Below are 20,349 nucleotides of genomic sequence, written 5' to 3'. Positions count from 1 at the left end.
TATGCTTCCAAACCCAATACTAGAAACTGCCTCTTCATTTTTTTGTTCCACTAAGGCACCACTGTTTAGTTGCTGGAAGGGTGATTTCATAGTGGCTCTTTTTTCATCAGCAGGTATTACCACTTTACCATTACATGTGTGGATATTTTCACCAGCCTATTGCTTGGTACACCCATCAGGAATACCTATGAGATCCAGGTAATCTAAGTGTATACTACCTTCACTTTGTCCTCCTGACATCATTGACTCATATCAAGGAACTTATTTTACTGTCCATGTAACAGCACTGGGCTCTCTTATAGAGCACCTGATGGAACTTTCATCTCTCATACTATACACAGGCCTCTGGCATTATTAAATGGCTCAATAATCTTTTAAAATCCTTGTTCCTTAAGTAGATTGACTCCGTGATGGACTTTCCTCGCTGCCGGAGGCAACTATCACTTTTAACTCTTGGCCCTATGGCCACCAATCTCCCTGCACCAACTGGCTTCATCTGGCCATGATGCCTATGATTATTATCATGGGACATCTGATGCCTTTATTTTATAGGATAATGTTATTTACATTTTCCCCAACAATTAATTTAAAATGCCTATCAGTTTACCTTCCAATATTCATTGCAACACAATCGAGGATGGGTGATAGGCTATGGCCCCATGGTAATAGATAGAGTCCTGGTCCATTAGAAAAACACAGGCCCGCTACGCTGCTGCTGGACCACACTTACCCACTTGATATGTTCCAGGTGAAATTTCAATGTATAGTGGCTTTAGTAGATAGTTCATTTCTCCTGACCTTATCTTCCCACAGAGAGTGGAATAATTGCAGCTGGCCCCACTGAAGGAATGGTGTGGATCTCTAAAAGGAAGAAGAGACACTCAGGTTTGTTGATACCAATAACATTAGAAGATGACAGCATGGTGATACAATTGGAAAACTTGGTCCTACTCCACTTTGGAGGAGGCCACCAATGAGCTGCAGACCCACCACAGCCCCATAATCACATGGAGTGGTCAAGAGGAAGGTACACAACTATAAAAATGAAGATGCTTGATGCTGCTGGCCTTACTCTGTGACTTTTGTGCCATCTGGGTCATGGGGCTTCTCCTCGTACCCAGAGAAGCAACACTAGAAAATTATTGGAATCACACAGCACTTAGCTGCAACTTCACCCCAAGATTGGGGGATGGCCAGTGTAGGAGCCCAGCCATAGAGGGGCTGCACCTGATATGACACCAAGCATGGATACTACCTGGACAATTTTAAATGGAACCAATGGCACAAATGCTTAAAGACCACCAGTCCTGTTCATTTTTTTTTTTAATTTTTTTTTCAACGTTTATTTATTTTTGGGACAGAGAGAGACAGAGCATGAACGGGGGAGGGGCAGAGAGAGAGAGGGAGACACAGAATCGGAAACAGGCTCCAGGCTATGAGCCATCAGCCCAGAGCCCAACGCGGGGCTCGAACTCACGGACTGCGAGATCGTGACCTGGCTGAAGCCGGACGCTTAACCGACTGCGCCACCCAGGCGCCCCCCACCAGTCCTGTTCAAATGGTCACTGACATCTTGACCTCTAGGCACTGGCCATTATATTGCTCTAATTGCAACCCTAATTGGCTGATAGGCTTATGTATTTCAGACTTATCTCTGCTAATAGAGAGCCAAATATTAGATTGTCAGGAAAATATAAATAACTTTTCTTTAAAACAGGACTGCACATGTGCTTCCAACCTTTACTATTTATGGATAGAAACCTATGTCATAGAGTAGAGCACTATCTAATCATTTGTGAGGTGAACACCTGAGGACCCCAAAATTACTTAGAATTTTACATACCAGAAAATGCTCTTAATGGTGCAAGGAAACCTTAATCAGGGCATCCCACATAGTAAATGCTCCATCATTTTTAGTTATTATCAATATCATAACTGTTAGACTCATCTACAGAAAAGACTTAAGTCAGAGAAGTAAAGTACCTTGACCAAGTTACTTTACTGTGACCCTATTAAACCCCTTGATCCCTCCCTGGGAGAGCTATCCCTCTCTGGGAAGGCTTCCTCCACCTGTGATAATGCTGGAGATGACAGCAGGACATAGCAACATGGATAACACAGGACACAAAGATTTAGAGAGATGACAATACCCTGGCCCACAACATCATAAGACACATCCACATCCACATGCTGCCTCTACAGCTTTCTGCAGTAACAGAAGTGACATGGTGGTTGATGATTGCTGGACTAAATGCTTGTCTATCTAAATTCTCTGCTGATGACCCCTTTGGCATTTCGCAGAGTTGACTCTGTGTTTACCCCAGAACTCCCTTGCTAACAGTAGGTCTTTCGGCTTGAGTGTGGGGCTGTACCATGATTGCCAAACTGCTCTGGGCTATACCTTTGAGCTTTGGAAGGCCAAGGGATGTGTTGAGTCTCACAACATTATGCGGCCCCTTTGAACATCCCACTTAGCTGTTTGACTTCATCACATTCCAGTAGATTGGCCTACAATATGCATCCTACTCCAAGTTAGTAAATTTAATTTCTGGTGGGAGGATCCTTCCTTGGCAGTGGATGCTACCACTACCACAGCATAACATCCTCCAGGATCACAACAATAAGGTCACTTCCCTACGCCACCCTTCCCTCTGGTCACTAATCATGATTCCACAATCCTCCCATTCAACCACTTAAATAGTCTTAATATTTTTATACAATGGGCAGATATCGAAGCTCATTTTGGGAGCCATAGTAATTACTGGGGATGTTAGCAAGTTCAACAAATGCCATTTCCTGAAGTAGTGGCCCACACAGCTTAATTTACTGACCTTGTCCCCATTTGCCCCAAAGAAGGCAATCCATGCATTTCTGCAGTTTGCCTGGTCACTATGTATGGTGCTCAACTGCTTTTATGTGGACACTTTGCAATACAGTACGTGGCACCTGGAGGGAACCCCCACATGCCATTCATAATCTTCCATATCTGCCCAGGCACCAAACCACATGGATGAATATAGCCTACACCTCATCCCAAGGAGCATAATCTCTATGGTCCTGGGCATCCAAGCCTAGCCATCTTGTGGTAACCCCAACTTATTTTGGCTTCCCTAATCACACTGTCCAGTGCTTTGGGGCTGTCAAACATGTATAATTCACCACATGTATATGTTTGCTTCTGTGCCAGGCCCCAGAGAGTCCTGCCTGTTCATAGCAATATACTTTAGTTTTCCTGACTACCCATAAAAGCCACTGAACATAACCTCCAGCCCATCTCGCTTTCTGACCCCTCATGTCAAATGCATGCAGTATTCATCTTCATTATACTAGGAGTAGGTCTGCTAGTATCTCTTACAGGGACAGCAAATCCACCAACAAATCATGAAAACAAACATCAACCTGTCAGCCATCCTGGCTGAACATATTGGGCTGTTACACCAAAACTTAGCCTTAATGCAACAACATGACCCTTTGCACAGACACTTTTGGATAACTGTTTAGCTTTATATTACTTATTGGCCTAGGAAGAAGGTGTATGTGCTGTAAAGTGTACCCCGTGCCACATGCATATTAATGATAACGTACAAATTAGGACATATTTACAAAAGATGTCCTAACAGGGGAAAGTATTCCATGATCTTACACAAATACCTACCATAACCTTATCTTTGTGTCTAGACCTCAGCAAGTGGAGAGATGGTTATAGACAGCATTTTATAGTCATTTTTTTACTTTCCTCAAATGTTTCTTGTGCTGGGTGACCAAAACTCTGCCAGTGTCTTTTAATATATCCACCAGACAGTGCCTATGATTTTCCATAAAGATTAATGACTAGGCTGAGTTGCTGCATTTTACCGTATAATAACCCTGTTCACACCCAGAGTCTGGACAGTTAGTTAAGGATGCTCCCTGTAAGTTCCTGCTTTACTTTTCCTGGGTACCTATTAAAATAATCACTTAAAGTCAAGCCTATGAAAAATTAGTGACCTCCAGAGAGGAGAGTTCAAGATGGCAATGAGGAAGACCCTGAACTTACCTCCTCCACGGATACACCAAATCTATACCTATTTATAGAGCCCTTCTTCCAGAAAAAGTAAAAGCTTACTGAACAGCTCCTGCACAACAAAAGATAGGGAACACATAAGGAACAGCAAGAGAGATGGAGACACAGTAATGAAAGGAATCCCCATCCCCAGTGCTTTGAGCTAAAGTGGGGAGGGATAGTACTAAGGGATTATGAGATTTGTCTGAAGCCATAGTTTAAAAGGACAACTAGAATATAAAAGAACCAGCCCTAAAACCCTGCCAAATGGTGGAACTCGCTCTGTGTTAAAGGGCTGGCAAGTGCCATGGTTTACGTTCCCCTTCAGCCATGCCCTAGGCACTGATAGAAGAACACAGCTGAGCCCGCAGTGCCTTGCCTGGGCCCCACAGCTTCTTCCTCCTTCAGCCCAGTGGTGGTCCCATCTGCCCCCTGTGGGCATTCCTCAGAGGTCTCTGTCCATCTGGGCCTGACATTTGGTCAGCAACTTCAGCACAAACAGATGCCCTGCTAGCTGCCTTCCTGAGGGCAAGTTTAGGGGAAGGAAGGAAGAGCCAAGCCCCTGCCCAGGCTGCTAATCCACATTCCTCGTAGATGTAAAAATCCTCAACAAACTATTAGCAAACCAAATCCAACAATACATTTAAAAAAATTCACTACAATCAAATGATTTACTCCAGGGATGTAAGGGTGGTTCAGTATTCACAAATCAATATCAACGTAATGAACAAGAGGACGTTAACAAGCCATTTTTACTTTACTCAAATGGACAAAAACAGAATAGACAAAAAGACATTAACAAGAAGAAGGACAAAACCATATGGGCATTTCAATAAATGCAGAAAAAGCATTTGACAAAATTCAACATCTGTTCATGATCAAAACTCTCAAAGTAGGTTTAGAAGGAGCACACCTCAACACAATAAAGGCTATATGTAAAAAAAAAAAAAAACACAGCAAACATCATACTCAATAGTGAAACTCTGAGAGATTTCCCCTGATAAGGAACAAGACAAGGACATCCACTCTCACCACTTATATTCAACATAGTACTAAAAGTCTAAGCCACAACAATCAGACAAATTGGTGAGAAAGTAAAACAGTCATTATTTGCAGACACCAAAAAAACTATTAGAGGTAATAAATGAATTCAGTGAAGTGGCAGGATACAAAATCAATGTATAGAAATCTGTTTCAGTTCTATACACTAATAATAAAGTAGCAGAAAGAGAAATCCACTTACAATTGCCACATGAATTCTAAAATGTGTAAGGAACTGCAAAAGACCCTGAAGAACCACAGCAATCTTGAAAAAGAGCAAAGCTGGACGCATCACAATCCCAGATTTAAAAATATAACGCAAACCTCTAGCAATCAAAACAATATGGCACCGGCAGAAAAACAGACATGTAGGTGAATAGAACAGAATAGAGAGCCCTGAAATTAACCCATGCTTACATGGTCAATTAATCCACAACAAAGAAGGATACAATGGGGAATATACAATGGGGAAAAGAAATCCTCTGTAATAATTGGTGCTTAGAAAGCTAGACTATTTTCTGACACCATGCACAAACACTTAAATCAAAGACCTAAATGTGACCTGAAGCCATAAAATTCCTAAAAGGAAACATAGGCAGTAATCTCTTAGACATTATATTTATAAATATAGCAATATATTTATGAATATTTCTCCTTAAGCAAGGAGGTAAAAAAGCAAAAATAAACTATTGGGAAACACAATTTGAACAGTGAAGAAAACCAACAAAATGAAGAGACAATCTATGGAATGGGAGAAGATATTTGCAAAGGATAGATCCAATAAGAGGTTAATATCCAAAACATATAAGAACTTATACAATTCTACATGAAAAAAATAACTGATTTAAAAATGGGCAGAGGACCTGAATAGACACTTTTCTAAAGAAGACATACAGATGGCTAATAGACACATGAAAAGATGCTCAACATCACTCATCATCAGGGAAATGCAAATCAAAACCATAATCAGATATCACCTAACACCTCTCAGAATAGCTAAAATAAAAAATATAAGAAATAACAAATGTTGGTGAGAATGTGAATAAAAGAAAAAAAGAACCCTCATGCACTGTCAGTAGGAATGGAAATTGGTGTAGCCACTCTGGAAAATAGTATGGAGATTCCTCAAAAAATTAAAAAAGAAATAACATATGATCCAGTAATTCCACTGTTGTTATTTACCCAAAGAAAATAAAAATATTAATTTGAAAAGATATGCTACTCCCATTTTAATAGCAGCATTATATACAATAGCCAAGATAGGAAAGCAATTTAAGTGTCAACCCATAGATGAGTGGATAAAGAAGTGGTATGTACATGTATGTATACATATACACATATACAAACACAATAGGATATTAGCCATAAAAAGATGAAATCTTGCCATTTATGACAACATGGATAAACCTAGAGAGTATTATGCTAAATGAAATAATGTCAGACAAATACCATATGATTTCACTTATATGTGGAATCTAAATAACAACAAATCAACAAAAAGACCAAATAAAAGCAGAAATAATCCCATAAATACAAAGAATAAACTGGTGGTTGCCAGAGAGGAGTGGGGTGGGGGAAGTATAGGCTTCCAGTTATGGAATGAATAAATCACAGAGATGAAAGTTACAGCATTGGAGACATAGTCAATAGTATTGTAATATCATCACATGGTGATTGATGGTGGCTACACTTATGGTGAGCATGGCTTAACATACAGAGTTGTTGAATCACTGTTGTACATCTGAAACGAATGTAACATTGTGCATCAACTATACTTCAATAATAAAAATAAATTCACTTTGCCCTAACTACCTTACAAGTGATATGTGTGTGCCACCTCATGCTATAGCTCCCGTTTTCTCCAGGCCTGGGATGGAGGATTGCCCTTCCCCCAGTTAATTTGTGCCCTTTCAATTCTGGGATCTGTGAGTAATAAGTCTTGTGACTCTACTTCCTTTGTGTGAGCATATTGAAACTGTATCTTCAACCCAAAAGACCCTGTTGGTTTCACTTCCACAAAGTGGGAGCTTGGATGCTGAGGGGGGCTACCTGCTGCATCCTGTGGGTCGCTTGTATCTACTCATGATCTGCATATTCTTAATTTAATATACCAGCTTCAACTTCTCAACGTAGATCGCCAGGGGTTGGAGGGGGTAGGAAAAATAGAGCACAGAGAATGTTTAGAACATAAAAGCTCATCTCTATAATACTGCAATGGTGGATACATATTTGCACAAATCCAATGAATGTACAACTCCAATAATGAGCCCTAATGTAAACTAGGGACTTGATGAGATAATGACAGGTCAGTGTAGATTCATCAGTTATAACAAATGTAACAGTGTGTGTGGCATGGGATGTCAGTATTGAGAAAAAGTAAGCATGTGCAGGCACAATGGATTTATGCAAACTCACTGTAATTTCCACTAAATGTTTCTGTGATCCTAAAACTGCTCTAAAAATAGATTTTAATCACTTAAAAAATTAAGGGATAGAAAAATACATACTATGCTAACACCAATAAGGAGAAAGAGTAGTTATATCAATTATAGAAAAAACCAACTTCAGAATAAAAAAAATATATTAGCAATAAAGAGAGGCGTTCTAAATGATAATTCTCCCCAAACCATAAAAACCTTTAATGTGTTTATACCTCACCACAGAGTATCAAAATTTGTGAGGCAAAAGCTGATAAAACTGCAAGGAGAAATAGAGGTTAACACTATTACAGTTGAGATATCCACATCTCTCTTTTAGTAAGTGATAGATAAGCAAGCAGAAAAATCAGTAAGGAACGAATTGACCTAATCTAAACAGCAGTCTTAACTAACTTGATCTGATTGATATTTATAGAATACTCCATCTGACAACAGAATACACATTCTTCTCAAGCTCCTGTGGAACATTCATCAAGATACAATGTAGTGGGCCAGAAAACACATCCTAACATATTTAACAAAACAGAAATCATATAATGTATGTTGAAGACCACAATGGAATTAAACTAGAAATCAATAAGAAATAAGAAATCAAGCTAAAAATCCCCAAATGTTTAAAAATTTAACAGCACAATTCTAAATAATACATAGGTTAAAGTCTCAAGAGAAATTAAAAGTATTTTAATCTACGTGAAAATGAAAATATAACTTACCTATATTTGTGGAATGCAGTGAAATTGCTGCTGAGAGAAAGTTATAGTGTTAAACACATATTTAAGGAAAGGAGAAACATCTAAAATCAATAATCTCAGTTTTCCCCTAAAGAAAAGAGACAAATAGGGTGGCTCAGTGGTTAAGCGTCCTACTCTTGATTTCAGCTCAGGTCATGAACTCGAGATCTATCATGGGATAGACCTATGCGTTGAGCTCTGCACTGAAAGAGTGGAGCCCTCTTGGGATTCCTTATCTCCTTCTCTCTTTCTCTCTCTGCTCCTCCCCTGCTAGCACTCTCTCTCAAAATAAGTAAATAAACATTTTTTAAAAATAGGAAAAAAAAACCAAAAATACAGTAAGCCTAATTATAAGAAAGTAAGCCATATTACAAGAAAGGGAAACTACAGGCCAATAGTTCTCAAGAATATAGATGTAAAAAAAAACCTCAACAAAATATTAGCAGGTCAAATCCAAGAATGTAGAAAAATTTATACATCATGATTAGCTGATATTTATTCCAGGTTTACAAGACTGTTTCAAAATTTGAAAATCAAACCACACAATACATCAGACTAAAGAAAAAAAATATATGCTCGTATCGATAGATGCAGAAAAAGCATTTGACAAAATCCAACACCCATTCATAATAAAAACTGTGAACAAGCTAGGAATCGAGGGTAACTTCCTAAACTTGATAAGTAACATTAAAAAAAAACACTATAGCTAAGGTCACATTTAATTGTAAGAAACGACACTTTTTCTTTAAGATTGGCATTAAAGCAAGGTTATCCTTTCCCAACACCCCTATTCAAAATTGCATTGGAAGTCCTAGTTAGTGAATGAGACAAGAAGTAATTGGAATTTATGGATTTGAAAGTTTGACATAAAGCTACCACAGATGACATGATTATCCATGAAGAAAATACCAAAGAATCAGTAAAGAAAACTCCCTGGAACTATTAAGGGCATATCACAAGGCTGCAAGATACAAGGATAACAACAAAGTCAATTGTCCTATATCCCAGCAATTAACAATATGAGCCACCAAATAAAGTAGTATGGATTATAACCAGAAGTATAAAATTAATATCCATGAGTCCGTATTGATACATTTTTGTAAAATAGATACTTGGAAGAAAAGAGATAAATTTCTTATGTGGAATAATTTTTAATAATTTATGCAGATATTCTGCCCTCAAGGAGGTGGAGTTTAATCCCGTAACCCTTAAGTGTACATTCTACATACTGATTTCAATTTTTTCTTTTTAAAATTTTTTTTTATTTTTTATTATATGAAATTTATTGTCAAAATGGTTTCCATACAACACCCAGTGCTCATCCCAAAAGGTGTCCTCCTCAATACCTATCACCCACCCTCCCCTCCCTCCCACCCCCCATCAACCTCAGTTTGTTCTCAGTTTTTAAGAGTCTCTTATGCTTTGGCTCTCTCCCACTCTAACCTCTTTTTTTTTTTCCTTCCCCTCCCCCATGGGTTTCTGTTAAGTTTCTCAGGATCCACATAAGAGTGAAAACATATGGTATCTGTCTTTCTCTGTATGGCTTATTTCACGTAGCATAACACTCTCCAGTTCCATCCACGTTGCTACAAAGGGCCATATTTCATTCTTTCTCATTGCCACATCATACTGACTTCATTTTAAACAGTATGGTATGAAAAAGGAGAAAAAATAAACTTGAGGTGTGGAAACCTGGAAAATAGTGCTTTAGTCAGAAGATCAAAGTAAACATCTACAGTATTAAGTCACAGTGATCATACGCACTCATGATATGCTGTGATGAAATGGCACTTTTTCTCTGTGGTCTCCTTTCCCAAAACCTATAACCCTTCTAATTATGAAAAAAAAAAAAGAATCAGACAAATTTCAGAGAAAACCTAAAATTAAATAAATAAATAATCTTCTTCATGTTTATTGTAAAATCTCTAGTACATCTACATGCCAAAAGTGCAAACCAATGTTATGGTTCCTGTATTAATTTCATAAATATTCCCTGTATTATTGGAAGCTTGACTGTTTAAAAAGTGCCATACGAATCTAATTTGGCAGTGTTGAAGGGCTCTATATGTTTAGAATTAGAAAGCTTTAACATAGTACCCCAGTTATGGCTGTATTTTGATTACCTAAAGTACCTACACTGTAAAACTACCGTATATAATACACTTCTGGTTACTTTCTAAAGCATTAAAATATTTTGGAATATAATTTATGTTAATAGAATTTTTAAGCCCTTCACTTGTATTTGCTTAAAATCAATGAGTTGTTACTGTCTGGGTGATAATTTGGACATATTCTTGTATATAGATTATTTCTAATAGATGAAACAATTTATTACTATATTACACTATTTTTTATTTTCTTTACTGTTCAAAATAATGTGATTTTTTTTATACTAGTACCATTTATTTCCTTTTATGTCAACATTTTCCCCAAAATGATTTAGCACCGTTTAAGCATTTATACTTCAGGTTAAGTTGCTCAGTTTAGTTATATGCTTTAAGGAAAAATATTTTTTAAATAATATTTTATAAAATGCATTTTCCTTTGTTCCATAAATTATTTAAACCTTGTCCTAACATTTCTAGAAACTGAACATTATTTAAATGTGTAAACTTTAAACTTCGTTTGAATGTGTATTCAAAGCATATTTGTATCACTTCTCAAGTGATATTTTATAACACATTTTGTTTTTCTGTGAGGTCATTAGAGATAACATTTCTCCTACCTATATTATATTTAATGCTATGATTATGTGTATTTTGACAAGAAATATGTTTTTGCTCAGGAATAACGATTTGTTTAAAAAATAAAAACACTTTAACTGACTTAGATATCCATCACAGTTTATTTCAGTGACAAATACTACTCTCACATTTTCTTAAGTCTTTCATCCTTATACTTCAGATGAGTTGTCAAGTCTTTATAGGGGTTACCATTCATGCCCTCAACATGTGAACTCATAGAAGTAGGGTCTTAATTGCTAATTCTTCCCTGAATTGTTTAGGTTTGAATCCAGCTTTAAGTACCCCATTGTAAGTCATTTCCTAAGAGCCCACATTGACACACCATGCTCAACAGAAAAATGAGATCTTTAGGGCTTAATATTACTGTTTGAAACATACTAGTTTAAATTCCATTTAAAAAATAAAATAAGGATTAAAGATCATTGCTCTATCCATATGAAACTTGTTAAGTCAATGGTTTCATCCTCTTGAGCTCTAATCAAAATATTTAGTGGTGTCCAGGAAATTAATTTTCATCCTTCCTGAAAATATTCCCATGCTCAAAGCTTAAAATCAATTGAATGATGCCAGTAAGCCATTTTGAAAACTCTGCTTAGAGAGACTCAATATGTTTCATTTTTAAAACAGCAGAGATTTTTAAACATAGTTAAAAAATACAGATACAATTCTGTCTCAAAGATAACTTAAACTCAATTATTCTTTTGTAGGCACAATAATGCTTCCTAACCTCCAGTTTGTCCACAACCTAATTTCTGGGAGCTGTGACTATGTTACCTTACACTGTGAAAGAACTTTGCAGATGTGATTATGTTGATGATATTGATATGGGGAAATTACTCTGGATTCATCCAGATGGGTCCAATGTAATCGCATGAATACTTAAAAGCTGAGAAGCTTTTCTGACTATGGTATGATTATGGAGAAATGGACAGAGAGATGCAATGTTGCTAGCTTTGAAGATAGAGGAAGGGGATCACCATGGAATATAAGGTGTCGCTTAAAAATTGTAAAGTTCATGGAAATGGATTCTGCACTAGAGCCTCCAGAAAGGAGCATGGCCCTGTCAGTACCTTGACTTTAGCCTACTATGACTTGTGCTGAACTTTTAACCCACAAGACTTTCAAAAACAAATTTGCATTGTGTTAGGACATGCAGTTTATATAATGTTTTAAATCACTAGTAGTAAAGTACCACACAGCCCAAAATAGGATTTATGTCTCTACATCAAACTGCATCCTTTCATACCATTCTTTTCCTTATCAAGGGTATTTCTATATCTTTGATATTTATTTCCTCCACTATCTTGTAAACTTCATGAGGGCATGACCAATTTGATCAACAGTTTTCCCTAGATGACCTTGTGTAAGTCACACAGTATTGCATAGACCTCATTTGCCTTATCAATATATCTTACCTGTGTGAAATCATGAGCCTGAAAATAAAAGTTTCTTTAAAGCCTAAGCTATTTGTTTACCTATTAGGGAAATTTGCTGAGGTAAGAATGTATATTTCTGTATTTCTCCCTATTCCCTACTTCTTCTTATTTCCAAGCGTATACCCATGCCTTCTGCATTTATGTTAGGCATTTTTGGCAGAGCAGAAAGCAGTAGTTGCCCGGAGTTTTTCTTCCTGATTTTTGTAGAAATCTAAACTTACCAAGGGGGGTGTTCTGGAATATATTCTTGTACTTCCAAGGGCAACAGGATAGGGAAAGAATAAAATTTCCAGAGATAACAGAGAAGTAAAAAATTGAGAAGGGGGATAGAGGTGATGGGAGAGAGAGAGTAATGTCCACATACTGTGGCACATATTTGGGGTGCATAACACTTGGGAGGAAACAGAGGGATGACTGTGTGATGTGTCTTCAGAGGCTGAATTGTGGGCACTGAAATCCAGAAGTCGGCCTGGAAACGACAGAGCTTATAGCCTAGATGGTTTTACAGACTGTACAATGGACATCTCAGTTGGAGCCAAGGTGGACTACTATCCAGCACAGATTCCTCCTTGTTACCATGGCTCTATGTCAAATACTATAGGAGAATCTGGGTTAACAGATTGAATATCTCACCCATCTGGCAGAACAAGGACTCAGAATTAGAATTAAACTGATATCAAGAAAATAACAATATATCTAAGACACCTGAGCAACTGTATTAAAAATCTATATTAAATGGAGGATTGCTACATACTGGCTATGAAGTATTTCAGCACTCAACTTGCATATCTATAAGTGATAACTCTGATGAAATATATTGTAATGATCTCATTTTCCTCTAAAAAGATGACTAAAATATATCTAAGGATCCGATCAACTAAACTAGACTATAGAAGGTCACCTGGGTGGCTCAGTAGACTGAGTGATGGACTCTTAATTTCAGCTCAGGTCATGATCCCAGGGTCGTGAGATCGAGCCCTGCATCAGGCTCTGCGCTGAGTGTGGAGACTGCTTAAGATTCTCAGTCTCTCTCTCTCTCTAGCTTGCTCTCTCTCTCTCTCTCTCTCTCATTTTCTCTTTCCCTCTGCTTCTCTCTCCTGCTGGTGCTCTCTCTTTAAAATAACTATCTAACTAAATAACATAGACTATAGGAAACTACTACATACAGTAAAGAGTTAAGGAATGAGATTTTGAATAAACAGGATGCTAGAGTCAGGTAAACTTGTAAATGTAGGTAATAATTGTGAATGAAATAAAACACTTATTGGAGAGAATAAAGAAATGGCAACTGTAGTAGCTGTATCCCATTCACTTTGAGGGCAGGAACTAGGATCTGGGTTAGCTGGATTGTGTTAAATACTTTGAAGAAAATGTTATTAATAATGTGTAAATCAGGTTCTTAGGGAGATGGATAAAATAAAGGAGACACATAAGGTAGGACTTTCATAGAGAAGTATTGCTACTCTCTAAACATTTCAGAAAAAAAATTACTGAATTTAGTAAATGAAAATTTTTGTGATAGTATATATATATATATATATATATATATATATATATATAATTTTTTAAAAACTGAAGCAATATTTAGAAATATTTAATTTTATAGGAAAAAAATTAAAAGCTCTCTGTGATAGCACACCAGCAAAATATTAGCCTGTAATGATTTCTCCTTCCAAATTGATCTGTATGTATTCATGCTTCATAGCTTCCGTTGTTGCCTGAGATATCCAATTCTAGTTGATTACCCACTATCAAAAAGTGTTTTCCAATATTTCCCATATGATCTAAACTTTCATTATCTTCAAATGTAGTTTTTGTTCTTGAATGTTGCCCTTTAAAAAAGAGTTGTCCAATTCATCTCCTTCATAACTTTGAGAAGCATATTCTTCTGATTCTCCCTATCCACTGCCACTTCTGAATGCAAAGCCCTAAAGAGTTTCCAGGAGCATAACACTTGGCTATTTATTCAGTGATGGCAGGTGTTTCTTGTGATGATCTGGGTTCATATCCTTATGATTCAATCCAAATATGAGCATTTCCAGGGAACTTACGGGAAGCATTCAAACTAGGGTCTGTTCTAAGGAGTGTCCTTGTAATATATTAAATAAGAAAAAGTAGAAGGTCGGTGGTGTAGTTTTAGTTCAATGACCACAGCCTAACTTAGCAGGAGTCAGGATTCTGATTACTGAACTCAAATCATTCTCCTACCAGTTACCAAGAAACCCATGACTGAGTACCAGAGCAAATAAATAACGTTTGTCATTTTATTACAACTGTCACCAAAAAGCTTTGAGAAGGCTATCACAATCATTGGTAGCCACAGTTAAGTGATATAATACAGGAATAAATTGACATGTCACATAAAAAAATCCCTGTAGGGGAACTCAATAAACTAATTTTCCGGGGCACTTGCCTTCTGGATGGGAAGACATTATTATACTCAATTGTAAAATGGGGATACGTAATGAATTATGCTTCTAAATATTTATTTCAATTTGTTTAGTGTATACCAAGTGAATGATGTTAGGCAGTATATAGATGATGGAACATATATAGATTACTGGTAATATCCTGGAACTCTTTCTGGGTGAGAATGAAAATATGTTCACAGCAGAGGGGGCAACATTGAGTAAAATGGTACATAGAATATTTCTGCTAATTAGGGGCTAATACCTAATTCTAGGTATTTCTGCCAATGTAAACCTTTCCTAAAATTTTCACCATTAATTTCTTGCTAAATCTCCTTATTTACTAGTCTTTAATTAAACTATGCCATTTTTTAAATTATCTAGATTTCTTAAGCAGGCAATTGCTATAATACACATTTGTAGACTGGTGCTCATATTCAGCTCTGCCACAGTGGACGAACAAATGTTGAAAATAGGTACCTGTTCTTTCCACCGACCCTCACATGTCTCTCACCAGCAGTCACAGTTCCCCAGATGCACTGCATCTTTTCACATGCATCCTGCAACCCTTCAGGACTCTACATCCGAGTGCTCTGGCATTACACGGCATCTAAAGAAAATATAGCTGTTTCAAATAAACTTCAGTAGGGGCATAACTCTAAATGCCTTGCTTTAGTGAAATCCACTGGATGAAAAATAAAATTGAATGGACATAAAAAGGTAATTCCTGGATTGTGTACTAAACATTTCTATGTATTCAGATAAATCTGCTCCTTTAAATTTTTTGCTCCAGAATCTTTCACCAAGAATTATAATTCTCAAAATAGTCTGACTTCCTGTACTCCCACTTTAAGCACTAGGCTGTATAATAACAAGTAAATTATGACTCTTCTGTGTAATCATGCCTAATTTTTGCATGAAGCATTTTATTTTGAAAAGCCATTTCCTTTAAGACAGAACTCAGAAAATGCACACTTAATACTACATCCAGTTTGACAACAACAACAAAAAATCAAAGACCTTTTTCATATATTGGAAATCTCTTTAAAATTGTAAGCATGATATAAATGTCCATGTGCATATTTGTATATATATTTCTTATCTTATCAACATTCTCTTCCATGTGCTAATAGCTTTGCAAAATCTTGTATATTTTCACTCTCCTCAAATCTCCAACAGCCTCCACTCCTCACCTTCTAGTGATTAATTTCATTTTAATGTCACTGAAACTTCGACATTTTGTCACAAATGTACCAATGTTCTGTCTATAGTTGTTTCATTCCTGTCCCATTTCCACTCACCAGAATTCTTGGCACAGGTCTTCCTTAAAGATCTTCCTTTTCCACTCACATGCAGTGATCAGACCTCCAAAACTCATTACACAATGACAATAGATACTGATATATTTTTAATGGGTGAATTCTTTAGATGTAAGTGACAGTAGTTCCGGTAGTGCAGTACTAAGTCGGTGCAGTCTCTTTGATATTATTTTCTTGAGCCAGAAGTAAAGAAAAATGAAGCCAGTGCACGTTCTGGAAATGTCTCTAGTGTTTCTTAAAAACCTCTTCCTAACGTGACCAGAATTAAATACATAAACACACACACACACACACACACACACACACACACACACCTCTCTCAAAATGCATACTTTCTTTAAAAAAATTTTTTTTTGCATTTATTTATTTTTGAGAGACAGAGAGAGACAGTGTGAACAGGAGAGGGGCAGAGAGAGAGGGAGACACAGAATCAGAAGCAGGCTCCAGGCTCTGAGCTGTCAGCACAGAGCCCGATGTGATGAGGGGCTTGAACTCATGAACCGTGAGATCATGACCTGAGCCAAAGTCAGATGCTTAACCGACTGAGCCACCCAGGCGCCCCTCAAAATGCATACTTTCTGTAAACAGAAACAAACCAGCAAAGAAAACACACACATACACCCCCCCCCTCCACACACACACACACACACACACACACACACACACACACACACACCAAGCTTTTGGGGTCAATCTGCCAGTCTAAACTAAAATCATCATTTGGAAAAAAAATGTTAAAATATATTTACACTAAAAAATTATAATATACATTTCATTACTGGAAACAGAACATGCCCCTCTTTCTTCGGAGTTATCTAAAATATGATAGATGGACTTGACTTATATTTAAATATATTCACAAAAGTATTTTTAATGGAATAGTGGTATAACTCCCCAAAGGCAAATCCATCTTTCCCTCTGAAATATATGCCACACTTCATGATGAAGATGATAATGAAGATCATGCTACAAGGATAGCTGATATTCTCTAAAATGGTTAACTTTATTACCTCCAAATACTTAAGTATAGCTATTGAGTAATCTTATGAAGTTCCACAGTGTACCATGATATTCAATAAATAACTATAAGTGGATTTATAAATTAATAGTATGATAAGCAAAATATAGACCAATTAGATAAACAATCATAGATTAAATACACATAAAAGCTCTGTGAAATTTCTCCCAGCCCTGTATCCTTATTTCACCCCTTTCTGTATTACCATTTCCTCAGTATTTGCTTTGATTTCTAAATATTTTATTCACAAATAGTCTTTGGTTAAATTAAAAACATCACAAAAGGAAACTTTCTCTAGATAATAAATTATGTCCCTAATTATAAGGAAAATATGGATGTCACTACAATTAGACAATTTCATCCAACAGTTCATGTTGAACAATTTCTGTAAGCCCATAAGCCACATAACTTTTATAATATTACTTGATATCTAAGCTCCTGAACTAAATTAATACTCAAACTGAAAACTCATTCTTCTCACAATAAGAATTCTCCTGTGCAAGGTTAACCAGGGGCTGGGATAATATTTATCACCTGTAGTTTCAAAATCATATTACTTTATAGATATCACTCAACTATTTTATATAATTCCTAGCCACTTTTGGAAAAAGTAATTTTTTTGTTTCATGAATGTAATAAAACATTATTTGTAATCACGTATATTTTTAAAGTTCCATTGCAGTTGAGAGGCTAATGCAGAACTATTTTTCATGAATAAAATACTGAGTAGCAGATATTATTATTTTTTTCCAGAAACCATTATCCCCCTAACAGTTGCAGTCACAAATGAGTTTGAGGTTTTCCCTCTCCCTCTTTTTTCTATTCAGAGTAGGGAAGCCAATTGAAATTTTAAGGGTAAATTATAGATAGCTTAACAAGCCCATTTTTGTAGCCTATTCTTGTTGCTAGTGATTGGTTTAGTATGGGCATGTGATATAATCCTCGCCAATGAGATAAATAAAAACATCTGTTGAGAGATTGTTTGAAATTGTTCCTTTAGTCTTACAAGGTTCAAAAGAGGTAATTCCTCTTTGTCTGATGGACATTGTCATATCTGTATTTTATGTGTATAATCTGTATCTGTGATCTTGTGGTTATAGGAGCTGCAACCTAAGGACAAATGTAACCTGTTGAAGGTGGTAGGATGGAAAGAAGGTGATAATTTGGGACCATGATGATGTGATTGTGTTGTTAAATTAATCAATTCTGGAGCATACTTTTTCTTGAATCTTATTATATGAAAATGAATACTTCCTTATTATTTGAGCCTGTGGAGTTGGAGTTTTCTTGTTTTTGCAGTCAAAACATTAGAATAGGTATATTAATGTCTTCATTCCAAATTTCACATTTTATTTTCAATCCCCATATACACTGCTCCTCTGAGTTTTAAAAATATGGCATAATAAATTCTATATATGAATATATAACCAATAAAAGCAACTACTTCCAATTTATATTCAAAGATTCAGATTCACCATACCAGAATATAAATTAAAACTATTTACATATATGTATATAGAGGCATCTGGGTGGCTCAGTTGGCTAAGCTCCTGGCTCTTGATTTCACCTCAGGTCATGATCTGACATTCCTAAGTTCAAGCCCCACATCGGGCTCTGTGATGTCAGCACAGAGCCTTCTTGGAATTCTCTCTCTCCCTCTCTCTCTGCCCCTCCCCTGCTATTGTGTGCATGATCTTTCTCACAAAATAAATAAGTAAACAAAAAAATATAATAACATTATATATAATAATCATATGCAGGTATGTGTAATAATTTAGGAATAATTTTTAAAATACTGAGGAATAATGCAAATTTAGTCAATGACACTATAAACTACAAAAATATATTTGAATTTCTTCCAAATATCTTGCACAGAGTATATACAGTTAACCAAAAAAAGCAAAAGCAACTTGTTTATCAAAGAAATGTGTATTTTGTTTCTGTCTTTGAGAGGTCTCACATTTGTAAGGATGTGAGAGGATCAGTTGCAGCCAATTCATGATATTTAGTATAAATATTTAGTAATTTTCAATAAATAGTACCCATTTATTCCTAAGACATTATATATAGTCTTACATATATATATATATATATATATATATATATATATATATATATATATATATATATATATATGGTAGGGTTAAGAAATGATCTAGGTTAAATGCAGCTCTGCAATTCAAACTCATTGACTTTGGACTGAAGGCTCATTACTTAAATCTTCTAAGGCTCATATTTCTTATTTATGAGATTGATAGAACAATATTCCTATATCTTAATTGGCTTTTATGATATCTAAATGATAATTAACATTTAGTACACAAAGGATATATAATATGCAATAAATATAAGTTATTTTGGAGTGCATAATGGCTATTCAGTTATAAATTTGGTCTTTTGTCATTTTTTTCATGTGATCATCATAATAAAAATAAAAATCCTTCCTACAGACTTTTAATTTCTGATTTATTTTTCATATGTAAACCCATGTCGTGAATTTAGTTTGTGTGTCTAGTAAACTATTTTGCTTCCGTATAAAATGGGTTCTAGTACAGAGAAAATCTCCTATACCCACAAAATGTTATCATTCATATTTAAATGCCAAGGATTCATAAAATGTTCTGTGGAAGATATAATTTAGATGTTTTGAAATTTTAAGTGTTGAACAGTGCAAATACAAACACTTTAAAATTGTGATGTTAGATACCAGATGAGAATTTGACCTTCAGTCAATTTTCTGTTACTTTTCTCTTGGAAACATAGAAGTAGAGCATTTCTTATGGTAAAATTGACCACTATTAGGAACATTGCATCTGGAATAAAAGAATTATAAATACCTGGTAGGAAGCCATAGTTTTGAACAATCCTGATTGCAGTGACTCTTGCAACTGGCCTGTCCGCTGAAACCTGAAAAAACAGCAGTGGAATTGTTACAAGAGATATTAGCTCCTGTGAGGAATGAGTATTAACCCAGGGTGACTTCTGTACCTCCCCAGTGTCAGTTTCCTTTCATTCCCTCGTCTATGACCAGCTGACCTATTATCTGAAGAACCAAAGCAAATAGCTTGTGTTTTCTGTGAATCTCCTGTCAAACATGCCTATGACATCCTGTGAGTCTACATGTTTAGTGAACCCTAAGAAAACTCCCACGGGCATTTCGGTGTGATATGAC

General features: G+C 36.1%; 2 long non-coding RNA genes across 3 annotated transcripts in view; one reads left to right on the top strand and one right to left on the bottom strand.

Annotated features, from left to right (window-relative positions):
- LOC109500820 overlaps positions 1–1,368 on the top strand; it is a 278,313-nt gene extending 276,945 nt beyond the window's left edge. Inside the window, exons 4-5 of the long non-coding RNA XR_002743068.2 lie at positions 114–198; positions 814–1,368. This is a non-coding gene — a long non-coding RNA (uncharacterized LOC109500820). The remainder of the gene's footprint in view (positions 1–113; positions 199–813) is intronic.
- LOC123386058 overlaps positions 1–18,742 on the bottom strand; it is a 39,808-nt gene extending 21,066 nt beyond the window's left edge. The window contains exons 1-2 of one of the 2 annotated variants that reach the window (XR_006599558.1): positions 18,683–18,742; positions 731–861 (exon numbers count right to left, since the gene is read on the bottom strand). This is a non-coding gene — a long non-coding RNA (uncharacterized LOC123386058). Of the gene's footprint in view, positions 1–730; positions 862–8,234; positions 8,265–18,682 lie in introns of those variants that run through there. The other variant, XR_006599559.1, reaches the window with a different exon arrangement.
- Between the last annotated feature and the right edge of the window lie 1,607 nt (positions 18,743–20,349).

Source organism: Felis catus, chromosome B3 (assembly GCF_018350175.1).
Source record: "Felis catus isolate Fca126 chromosome B3, F.catus_Fca126_mat1.0, whole genome shotgun sequence".
Classification (NCBI taxonomy): domain Eukaryota; kingdom Metazoa; phylum Chordata; class Mammalia; order Carnivora; family Felidae; genus Felis; species Felis catus.
Note: the sequence above shows the minus strand (reverse complement) of the source record. Positions and strands in the feature narration are given on the sequence as shown.